The following is a 10,341-nucleotide window of genomic DNA, read 5'->3' on the forward strand; positions in this document are numbered from 1 at the left end:
TATAATATATAATTATTATATTATATACAATAAACATATTATAATTAATACATCATGTAGTTGTGTGTAATGCACTATAATGGATAATAATATTAGAATTATAAGATTATATTAATATTTAATTATATTAATTATTATTATATTATTAATTTAATAAAAATAATTATATTATATAATAGAAAAATAATATTATAACAATTATTATAATTATGGTATTATTTATATATATTATATTGTAATATTATTATATAATTACGTTACAATATATTATATATTATTATAGAATATTAAATAAATATATTATAATTTATAACTATATTATAAATTAATTATTATATTATTATAACTATATTATATTATAATATTTTTTATTATATATTATATTATATTATATTATATAACTACTATATAATATATTTTAATTATATTATAATATTGAAGGGTAATTATAAAAAAAATAAAAAAAGAATTTAGAATGACCATTCTTCTCATATGAAGAATGAATAATGATTCACCCAAAATAGGTGAATGGCCATTCCTTTTGAATGATCATTCATATCTTACAAATCCAACCAAACATCAAACTAAAATTCCATTATATTCTATTTCATTCCTTTCCACCCAACCACACACACCCTAAGTATATTTCTCAAGTCAAATGATTAAAAAGTGCCTGTTTGGTTCCGTTTTCAAAAACGTTTTTCACGTTTTTCAAGAACAAAAAAATAAAAATGCTCTGGCGGAGGCGTTTGGCATGCATTTCTTGAAAAACAGAAAATGAAAACGTTTTTCATATGTTTCCAAAAAGTGAGCAAAACTGAAAACGACTCTGAGTCATTTCCTGCCTTTGATCCTCAAGGCAGGAATTGGCCTGAGCCACCATGATTAAGTAGTCGCTGGCGGCGTGCGATTTCAAATCCGTGTGCCACAAAAGCCCGTCCTTGCCTCCTCCTCCACTGCCACTTCCACCACAACATTGGAACCCAAAGCACCGCTCCAGCGGCCTGTATCACGATCGCAACATCACAATCTCTTATCACAACAATCTTCTTCGTCATCTTCTTTTTCTTCTTCTTCTTCTTCATGTTCTTCGTCTATGTGTTTGGTTTTGGTTTTGGGTATTGTGTTGTTTTTCTGCCCAAATGAAGTGGTTAGGTAAAGGAAGAAAATTTTAGAGAGAGAAAGCGTGTGCAGAGTGGTGTGAAGAGAAAGAAAAAGAAAAGGAAAGAAAATAAATAATATTTAATATTATTATTTATTTAATATATTATTATTTTAAATATTATTACATGTTTTTAAAAATTAAATCACTAAACACAATTTTAGTTTTTTTAAAAGTGAAAATAATCTCAAAATAAAACTACTAAACGCATTTTCAGAAATGATTCCAAAATGAAAATAAAAACGTTTTCGTTTTCATTTTTATACAAAAAATAAAATTATTTTGAAACGAATTCTAAACACACACTTACATCCATAGGATGCAATCACACTCTATTCTCACTTCAAATGATTAATAACTTTGTATCCATGGGGCTACGTTTGCATCCCAATATCGGTATATTACAAGTGTCAGAAGTCAAGAGTTTCGCTTAAAAACTAACAGACCTAACGTCTAAAATAATAAAAAGGTTTTGCATGTACGTATGTATTTGTATATATGTTCCCTTTTGTTTAGATTCAACTCTTTAAATCTGAATTTCCATTTGTCATCCGATTCATCCCATTAAACTACAGCGGAAAAAAGAAAAAAAAAAGAAAAAAAAAAGGTTGACCATGCTGTCTTAGGCACCAACAAGAACATCTCATTCACTTTCCATGTGAAATTATATGTCTTCCTCTCACTTTCTCTATCACTATCTCCCTAGTTTTTTCTTTTTCCCCTGAATAAAGCATAAGCTATAAGGGGCTTCTCTTGTTTTTAATTTAAAAGATATTTGTACTCAATTTCAGATCGAAGCTTAATGAGACGTACCACGTCCAAGTTTAACTTATCCATTTGTAAGGTCTCCTATTGCACTAGACTCGGTTTAAAGCTTAATTAGACATGTGGAATAATAAGATGACCTTGGTTTACAGAACCCAACATAAAAAGTATTAAGAAGGACGAAATCCTAAAGATTAATTTTTTGGGACCAAAAAAAAAAAAAGCACAAGAAACTTCCTTATGTAAATACGTAGTAAGTATATATGTATAGATCATTTATATAGTTATCTAGATTATGTGCAACGTAATGGCATCAAATTAGAGTATTTATTAATGTTGGGGAGACACATGTGAAACTGGCTCAACACACTTTAGGAGTTCTATTTGACTCAAAAAGTTAACATATTAGGTCTTGAGTCATTCCATGTATATAAACCACTTCACATTCTCATTCACTTTCTATGTGTGACAATACACACATGCACTTTTCTCAACAATACCCCTTCATGTGTATGTTCATCGAGCTCCCCTTCGAACTAAAATAGCCGAACGTGCTACACCACCAATTGCGAGATCACCAACTGTCCATGGGAGGCAATGTGAGAACTACAACTGAGTGTGATCACTTGACTATACGAACCATCTGCTATGATACTACTTGTTTAGGAGACACCACATGCGAAACTGACCCAACACAATTCAGGAGCCCAACTTAACCCAAAAAGTTAACTTATTAGATCTTGGGTCCTTCCATGTATATAAACCACTTCATATTCTCATCCACTTTTTATGTCGAACAACACACATACACTTTTTTCAACAAATAATATGTCCATTGTTTTGATATTTGATACAGGTGTTTAGTATTATATTAGTACTAATTGGATATGGCACAGTACTCTAATGAAGCATCAGTGTGGACGAAAGACCATTTGGTTGTTGGGATATGTTGAGAAAGAAGACAAAAATATATCATGTAATGCAGTCTAAGGAAGTTGAATTAATGTAGCTAGTGAAGAAAAGTAACACAAGTTTGAGAACTTAAGCGTTAGGACCAAAAGATTCTAAAAAACATTATATAGAGCATTAAACTTTGTTTCCAACCTCATATAGGATTCAATGAATTTCCCCTTACATGGCATACTAGGATGTAGTATATAATATTACAAATTATATTTTTCTTGACTGAAATGATATATGACGTTTAAGTTAAGGGCATCTTCAATGCATTGATTTACAAACTCAATATGCTATACAATGCATTTAACCATTTTGACTAGCTTGCTTCCAGAAAGTCAGGAGAAGGACAATCTGCTAAAAGGATGTATCGATTTTTTTTTTCTCCTTAACGAAAGATTTATGAAATTTAACAAAGATAATTTCATTCTCATCACACAGTTACGTTACTAAAAGTTTTACAAAATAGTTACATTAAATACAAAAAGTTCAAATTTGTAAGCGTTCTAAGAATAATAAAGAGAATATATATGCCATACAGTTTAAAATTTGAAATATATCCTATGTGATTGAGTTGATTATGCCCCCGTTTAGTTCGTTGGTTCAAATTTTGTTTATTTAAACTTTTTTGTTTGAACAGAAAATTTAAAATGTGTGGTTTAAATTGTAGTTCGAATTGGTATTTGGATGTACAGTTAAAATTTTAATCTAAACAGAGAATAAAATTTAAACTTGTGTTTGGTGTGTGAAAGCAGAGAGAGTGGACACCTTTTAATTGTTCAAAAATGGTTTGAATAGTTGAACTTAAGGAGGGAATTAAACTCTAAATTAGACAATTTACCTCAATTCAAACATGAAATATAATTTGGACTGCGTGCTTACTAAATACGAGTTAAAACTATGCTCACTGTTCGAACTGAGTTGAACTAAACTAAATTAGTAAAACAAAAAGAGGCTATATTTTCTTCCGACTCCAGAGTCGTGCTTGTTTGTGTGGTAATTAATATATGTATAGACATGTATAGTTATATAATTTAACATACTCACACCTCAACGAGCAGTGGCGGAGCCACCTTCGTTGGGCGACCTTTCATATTACCCCAACTAAATTTTTATTTTACATTTTTTTCCCTTATATTTCACCCTTTAAATTCTTCTATTTATGACATTTATGAAGTGTTTAAAAACATTTCAATTATGCCTCAAAGTTTAACTTTTGAATATATCATATTTAAAACCTAAATTGTTAAATAAATCAATAATCAATGACACAAACATAAACTTACAATTTGTGAATTGTAGACTTAAAAACTGAACTAAACTTAGTTAGAAGATTTTATTTGGATTAAAAAAATAAAAAGTAGTAAAATAAAATTATAATTGTACTATTATTTTAATTTAAAACTTTAGTTTAACTCCTGCACTCTCTGCAGAAAGAAGTTTCTGGCTCCGCTATTGTCAACAAGGAAGAGTACTTGAGTTTCTGATCATAATTGGCCAGGTTGCGTCGGGCGAGGAATTTGGTAGAACACAGCAGCAATTATATGGTTTTTGTCTTATCTTTGCTTTGAGAAATACAGTTCAAGTATATATGATTAGACAGCTTTTTTTTTTTTTTTTCAAATGATCATGACCATTAGGAAATTATAGACTATGTACATGTTGACTGTAGAAATTTGTCAACAGAAGTACATCAAATTTCTAGACGGTTTACGCGATTTCAAAGATTTAAAACACGATTAAGAGAAATTAAATAGTAAGAACACACAAAAATTTATAGTAGTTCACCAATAATTCAAGAGCTACATCCACTGTGAGGAGAAGAAAAATTCACTATCTTTAAGATTACAGACTCTCTCTTCTGAATTAGAACTCTTCTTATTATATATCCCCTGTAGTCTCTGCAAGTTTCCTTATTTTATTCGCGATATTTTCCCCACGTTTTGAGATAATGTCCCTGGTAGGTTGAGATCTCTGTCAATCAGTATGATTTCCATACTTACTTCCTTACTTACTTCGTATATTTTAATTACAAATAACAAATCTCGGAGTAGATCCCATATCTCTTGGCTTGCATACCCTCAACCTCGTAAGCGCCTCCAGAACCATCTTTGCCTTCAGCTACTAGTGCGATCGACCGCCTATGTAGGCCACTCCTTTTACTTACAGTCTACGCCTAAGAGAACCGCCACTGACGTGGCAGTTAGGACAGAGCTGTCCCTGATCATTTAATGTCCTTAATTATGACGCGTGGGTTCCATCCAATGTCCGGTTTAGGGTTTGAAATTTTACCCTACAACATTTGCCCCCAGGTTGAAGCATTCCTCTGGAGTGCTTCGAGCTTTGATTATGTAGGGTGTATGCTTTGACTCTCCTCCCATGGGCTTGCTTCTTTGAGAAGGATTCCAACCCTTAGCCTTTCTAGGCAATGATGGCTCTGAGGTAGAAGATGCTTTTCGAGCAAAGCAACAGTCGCGTCGGTCAAGTCATTCTAACAAATGTCACTTTGCTTGTTTCGTATGGATGAATTTGAACCGAGGATTACGCCTTCTCGGTTTCCCCCTTTGGCCCACGCCGTTAGATCGTGACTTTTCATCCCTACCATTGAATGAGCAATGATTTCATCCAACGATCAAGGGTCGAGGCTACATTTCTTTTATAAAGTGACTCCTAAACAAGTTTTCTTCATCACTTGCTCTTAAAAACCGCCAAGACTTTGCCAAAAATTCTTCCAAAACCTCCAATTCCTCTCATTTTTGAAGCTCTCTTTAGAATCTCTTCGACAAACTCCCAGACTTTCAGACTTTTCTGCTCGACATCTTTCTTCAGAATTTTTGGTGAGTTTTTCTTCAAAGTTCTCCTTTTATTTCTCTGTGTTTGCTGAGTTTGTGGGATTTCTGTGTTTCCTACATGGAAAGGTGGTTTGGGATAGAGAAATGTAGGTAGAAAACTTACCTTTTGCAATTTTCACACTCTTTTAAACCAATTTTCTGGGTTTTTGACCAACTTCGAGGAATTTTGGATTCCGGACCCTTGTTGGGTTTTTGGGTTTTGTCTGGGATGCTAGTCGTTAGGTTAAATAGTCAACATCCTGTAATCAATTGGTTTTAGGTTGACTTTAGATGGCTGCTCTTAGGGCCAACTGCTTCCCTTCTCGACTCATAGGTTTCTAACATAAATTCTCCTTTTTCAGAATTATGGCACCCAAAAAATATAGTCGTTAAAAGGGTCCATCTTCCACGTCTGTCGTGAGCCCGGATTCTTCCTCAACTGATGAGCTGCTGAGGCGCTCCTCTTCAATGAACGGTGACCCTTTGTTGAGGGAGATTGACGAGTATACAACCGTTCCCCGAGAGGATGCTGATAGCGTCAACCAAATGATTAAAGGTGATGATGATGATGATGAAGTCATCGTCGCGGGAGGAACCACCGTCTTTTCAGGGAATGTTTGTCAGTATACATGAGGCATGATCTCAGGTTATTCTGCTTCTATTGTGGGTGTCCCCCTGGTGACGATGAGTGGCGATCCCAGCAGACCTTCTTTCATTGCGGATTTTACAACGCCGAAGAGCCGAAACTAAGATATCCAAAAGGCGTACAAAGATGGACATATAGCCGGGAGATGGTTTGAGTATCTCCTCCCGGATGTGAATTTTAGAGTGAGCCTCCCCCTCATGGTTATCTTTCTATCTACACCCCAGGTTATTTTCTGCGGAGATGACCCTTCCTAACGACCCGTTCGTCAAGGATTTTTGCCACCTTCATGGTATCACTCCAACCCAATTAGCTCCCAATTTTTGGTACTGTTTTGCTGGGATGTGGGTTCTATGGCATCAGCAGTTTGATCTGGAGCTGTCACTACATGAACTTTTGTACGTGTACAAACTCTGCCGTGTGGCAAAGAGTGAAGGGTGGTACTTTCTGGGTTGTCATGGGCAATCTAAACCTATTCTAGGTAAACTAATAGATTCCTTCGTCGTCCCACAAATAGAAACCCATGTTCTTCATGGTCACGGGTACGTTCGATCTCCACCCCGGAGATCATAGACCTCAACGTCGAGGGGTCTAGATCTCTTTCGGGAGATTAAGTGAGCTTCTGATAACTCTAAGAAATTAGAGTTATCCACTGGTTTTATAGCCTAAAATTGTTTGTCCATGAGTGATTGTTCTTGTTTATTATTTGTTTTAAGTTATATTTGTAGAGTTGCATGTACTGTGGCCTAATTCCGTATTGCTGCACCTCTTGAAATGAAAGCTGGTAATTTGGAAGTAAAATAGGTGAAAAATTGGCTAATTCTATGTGAGTTCCTTGCAGGAAATTGCTAGGCTAAAATGCTGCAGCATTCTGGGTGACATTCTGGGATTAGCTGGCAGCTAATTGATGTCAGCGTACTAGCTAGACAAAGCAAACAGAAAGGAATCCGTTTGAACTGGCTGAAGAGGTGTCAAATGGGTCCACTGTGCACATCAGCAGTGACACCTCAGCCCTTGTGTTGCCCTAGAAGGGAATGTTTCTCTCAGGACAAGTTGGCAGCCGCCAGGGGGAGAAAAAGAGGAAGAGAGAGAATTGGGCATTAATATAAAAGAAGACAGTTGCTGTTTCACAAGGGAGAACACACAGGAGAGTACGAAGACACCAGAAAACACAAAAAGGCATTATTCAGATAGGAAAAAGCTTCAGAGGAAAGCTGAAGAAACCAGAACATCAAGTAATATTCAGCCTAGAAGGAAAATACAGAGACGTCTCAAGCTGGAAGTTGAAGGACATTGTTGGCTGGCCACAGAGGAATCCAAGATCCAGCTGAAATTCTTTCTTCTTTTTGTTAGCTTAATTCTCTTTTGGTATTTAGTTACTAATTTAGCCATGGCTTATTCTGGAGCTTTGAATTCTGTAAATCTCATTATGAACTAATTTGTTTTAGCTAGGTTTGCTAATGGAACAAAGATTGCAACGTTGACAATGTGTTTCTGAGGTGTTATTAATTTACTATTCCGGTTCATTCATGTGTATTAATGCCTATTTCTATTCTTGACTGGCCATCAATTTTAGGATACAAGATTAAGATTAATACTGGAAGGGTTAGCTTTAATCGAATCTAACATGAGTGATGCTTGTTCAATAACCTTGCTTAGTTGTTGATTAGTGGATGGTATAGGAATATATTACCCACCTTGCATAACTTAATGAAACCTGAGCTTAAATCTGCAGTCCTAGAGCTGGATTCACATAGGAATGTGTCGAAAATAGCTTGAAGGACCACAGTCATAATCAATTCGGAAGAACTTTATGCAGCAACAAGTTTCTATTAATAGGATAGTAGAATGCTGCAGCATTCTTGGTAACATTCTAGTCAGACTTGCAGTAGAGGGGAAATTAGCAGGCCTAGCTCATTTACACCACTGAATTACATTTCATCACTACATTCTTGTTACTCTTAGTCACTTTAGACCGCATTTAGTTTGCATTCATTTTATTTACATCATTTTAGTGAATTTCTCACCACATTCACCATTTACTTGTTTTGTTGATTATACAACTCCAGAGACATATTTTGGTGATTCATTCCTCGTGGGATCGATATCCGTACTTGTGTACACTTTATTACTTGTTAGCGACACATGCACTTGCGAGCATAATTATCACGCAACAAGTTTTTGGCGCCGTTGCCAGGGAATTGAAATCATTAAAGTATTTGTAGGAGTTAATTTGTTTTTACGTTTTTTTACTTTTTAATCTCATTCATTTGGTTCTTAATTCCTCAGGTTACTAAGTTGCTTGCATGAATCCACCGCAAGACTTGGAGTTGCTGCCTATAGATCCTGAAATTGAAAGAACATTCCGAGCTAGGAGAAGGGAGCAACAAGGCTTAGCAGGAGTGAGAGACATGGCAGAAGGGACAGCAGGAAACAACGGGCAGCAAGCAATTGCCAACAACCCTGTTCCACAACCAGAGCCGATTGATGATAGAAATAGGGCCATTCGAGACTATGCAATGCCCATTTTGCATGGACTTAACCCGGGCATAGTGAGGCCAGCAATTCAGGCACCTCATTTTGAGCTGAAACCCGTGATGTTCCAAATGATCCAGACCGTGGGGCAGTTCAGTGGCATGGCAACTGAAGACCCTCACATCCATCTCAGACAATTTATGGAGGTGAGCGATGCTTTTAAGCTACCGGGGGTAACCGAAGATACATTGAGGTTGAAGCTATTCCCTTATTCCTTGAGGGATAAGGCCCGAGTGTGGCTGAATTCTTTGCTCCCGGATTCAGTGGCATCTTGGGATGAATTGGCAGAAAAGTTTCTCATGAAATACTTCCCTCCAACCAAGAATGCCAAGTTAAGGAATGACATAACCTCGTTCCAACAAGCAGATAGGGAGTCATTGTATGAAGCGTGGGATAGATTTAAGGAATTGCTGCGGAAGTGCCCTCATCATGGGATCCCCCACTAGATTCAAATGGAGACATTTTATAATGGTCTCAATAGGCAAACACGAACTATAGTGGATGCCGCAGCAGGGGGAGCCATTTTGGCCAAATCTTATAATGACGCATATGAGATTTTGGAGAGGATGGCAAACAATAACTATCAATGGCCAACCGAGAGGCATAATACAAGGAAGGCCACTAGAATTCACGAGGTTGACGCCATCACTGCTCTCTCAGCGCAAATGTCATCTTTGACGAATATGGTAAAGGCGTTGAATAATCCGGCAGGGGTAAATGCAGTGCAAACTGCTAGTTTTTCGTGTGTTTACTGTGGAGATAGCCACCAATATGAAGATTGCCCATCCAACCCCGCCTCTGCATGCTATGTTGCTAATTTCAACAGGGGTAATCATCACTATTCAAATCCTCATAACCAAGGGATGAGGCTGTTGGGAATGGTGTCCTAGAAGCATGAGATGTAATAGGATATTTATTATTTATTTAATAAAATAGTTTATTCATTATTTTATGTGCATATATTTATGAATATTTTGTGAATATCAATGAAAATTCCATGATTATTTATGTAACCTTAAACACTGTATATAAGTGTTATATACGAGAGGATAATGTTTAAGGATAATAATCAAAAAGCAATGTTCATAATGAATTTAATTAAAGTTCAGAATCTTTAATTAAAACACTATTAATACATGTTATTCCCATTTAGAATGGAACGGTGTTATCCGCACTGTTAATATGACGAGATATTGAATGAGTGTATTTCGCATAATGAGATTATGTGGAACAAGGACACAGACACAATATGAATTTCTAATAATTCCGTTAAGTATAGAAATTGTAATTGAGTCTACCGATGGTCATATATAGGATGATCTTAATCCTGAGTTCTTAACAGACTCCTATTTATGGATTTGTGTCTTTTGATTTACTCGGTACGGATTCTGAGATCCTGAATCCTATTCCTTGTATTTTGAGACATGATGAAGTAGGTAGCCGGGAAT

The 10,341-nt window shown here is 35.8% G+C and overlaps 1 non-coding gene across 1 annotated transcript; it reads right to left on the reverse strand.

Annotated features, from left to right (window-relative positions):
• Window positions 1–9,222: 9,222 nt before the first annotated feature.
• Window positions 9,223–9,329, reverse strand: LOC112092129. The gene has a single exon (XR_002902436.1). It is a non-coding gene; the product is annotated as a small nucleolar RNA R71 (small nucleolar RNA).
• Window positions 9,330–10,341: the final 1,012 nt, after the last annotated feature.

Source organism: Morus notabilis, unplaced genomic scaffold, assembly GCF_000414095.1.
Source record: "Morus notabilis unplaced genomic scaffold, ASM41409v2 Scaffold508, whole genome shotgun sequence".
In the NCBI taxonomy this organism is placed as follows: Eukaryota; Viridiplantae; Streptophyta; class Magnoliopsida; order Rosales; family Moraceae; genus Morus; species Morus notabilis.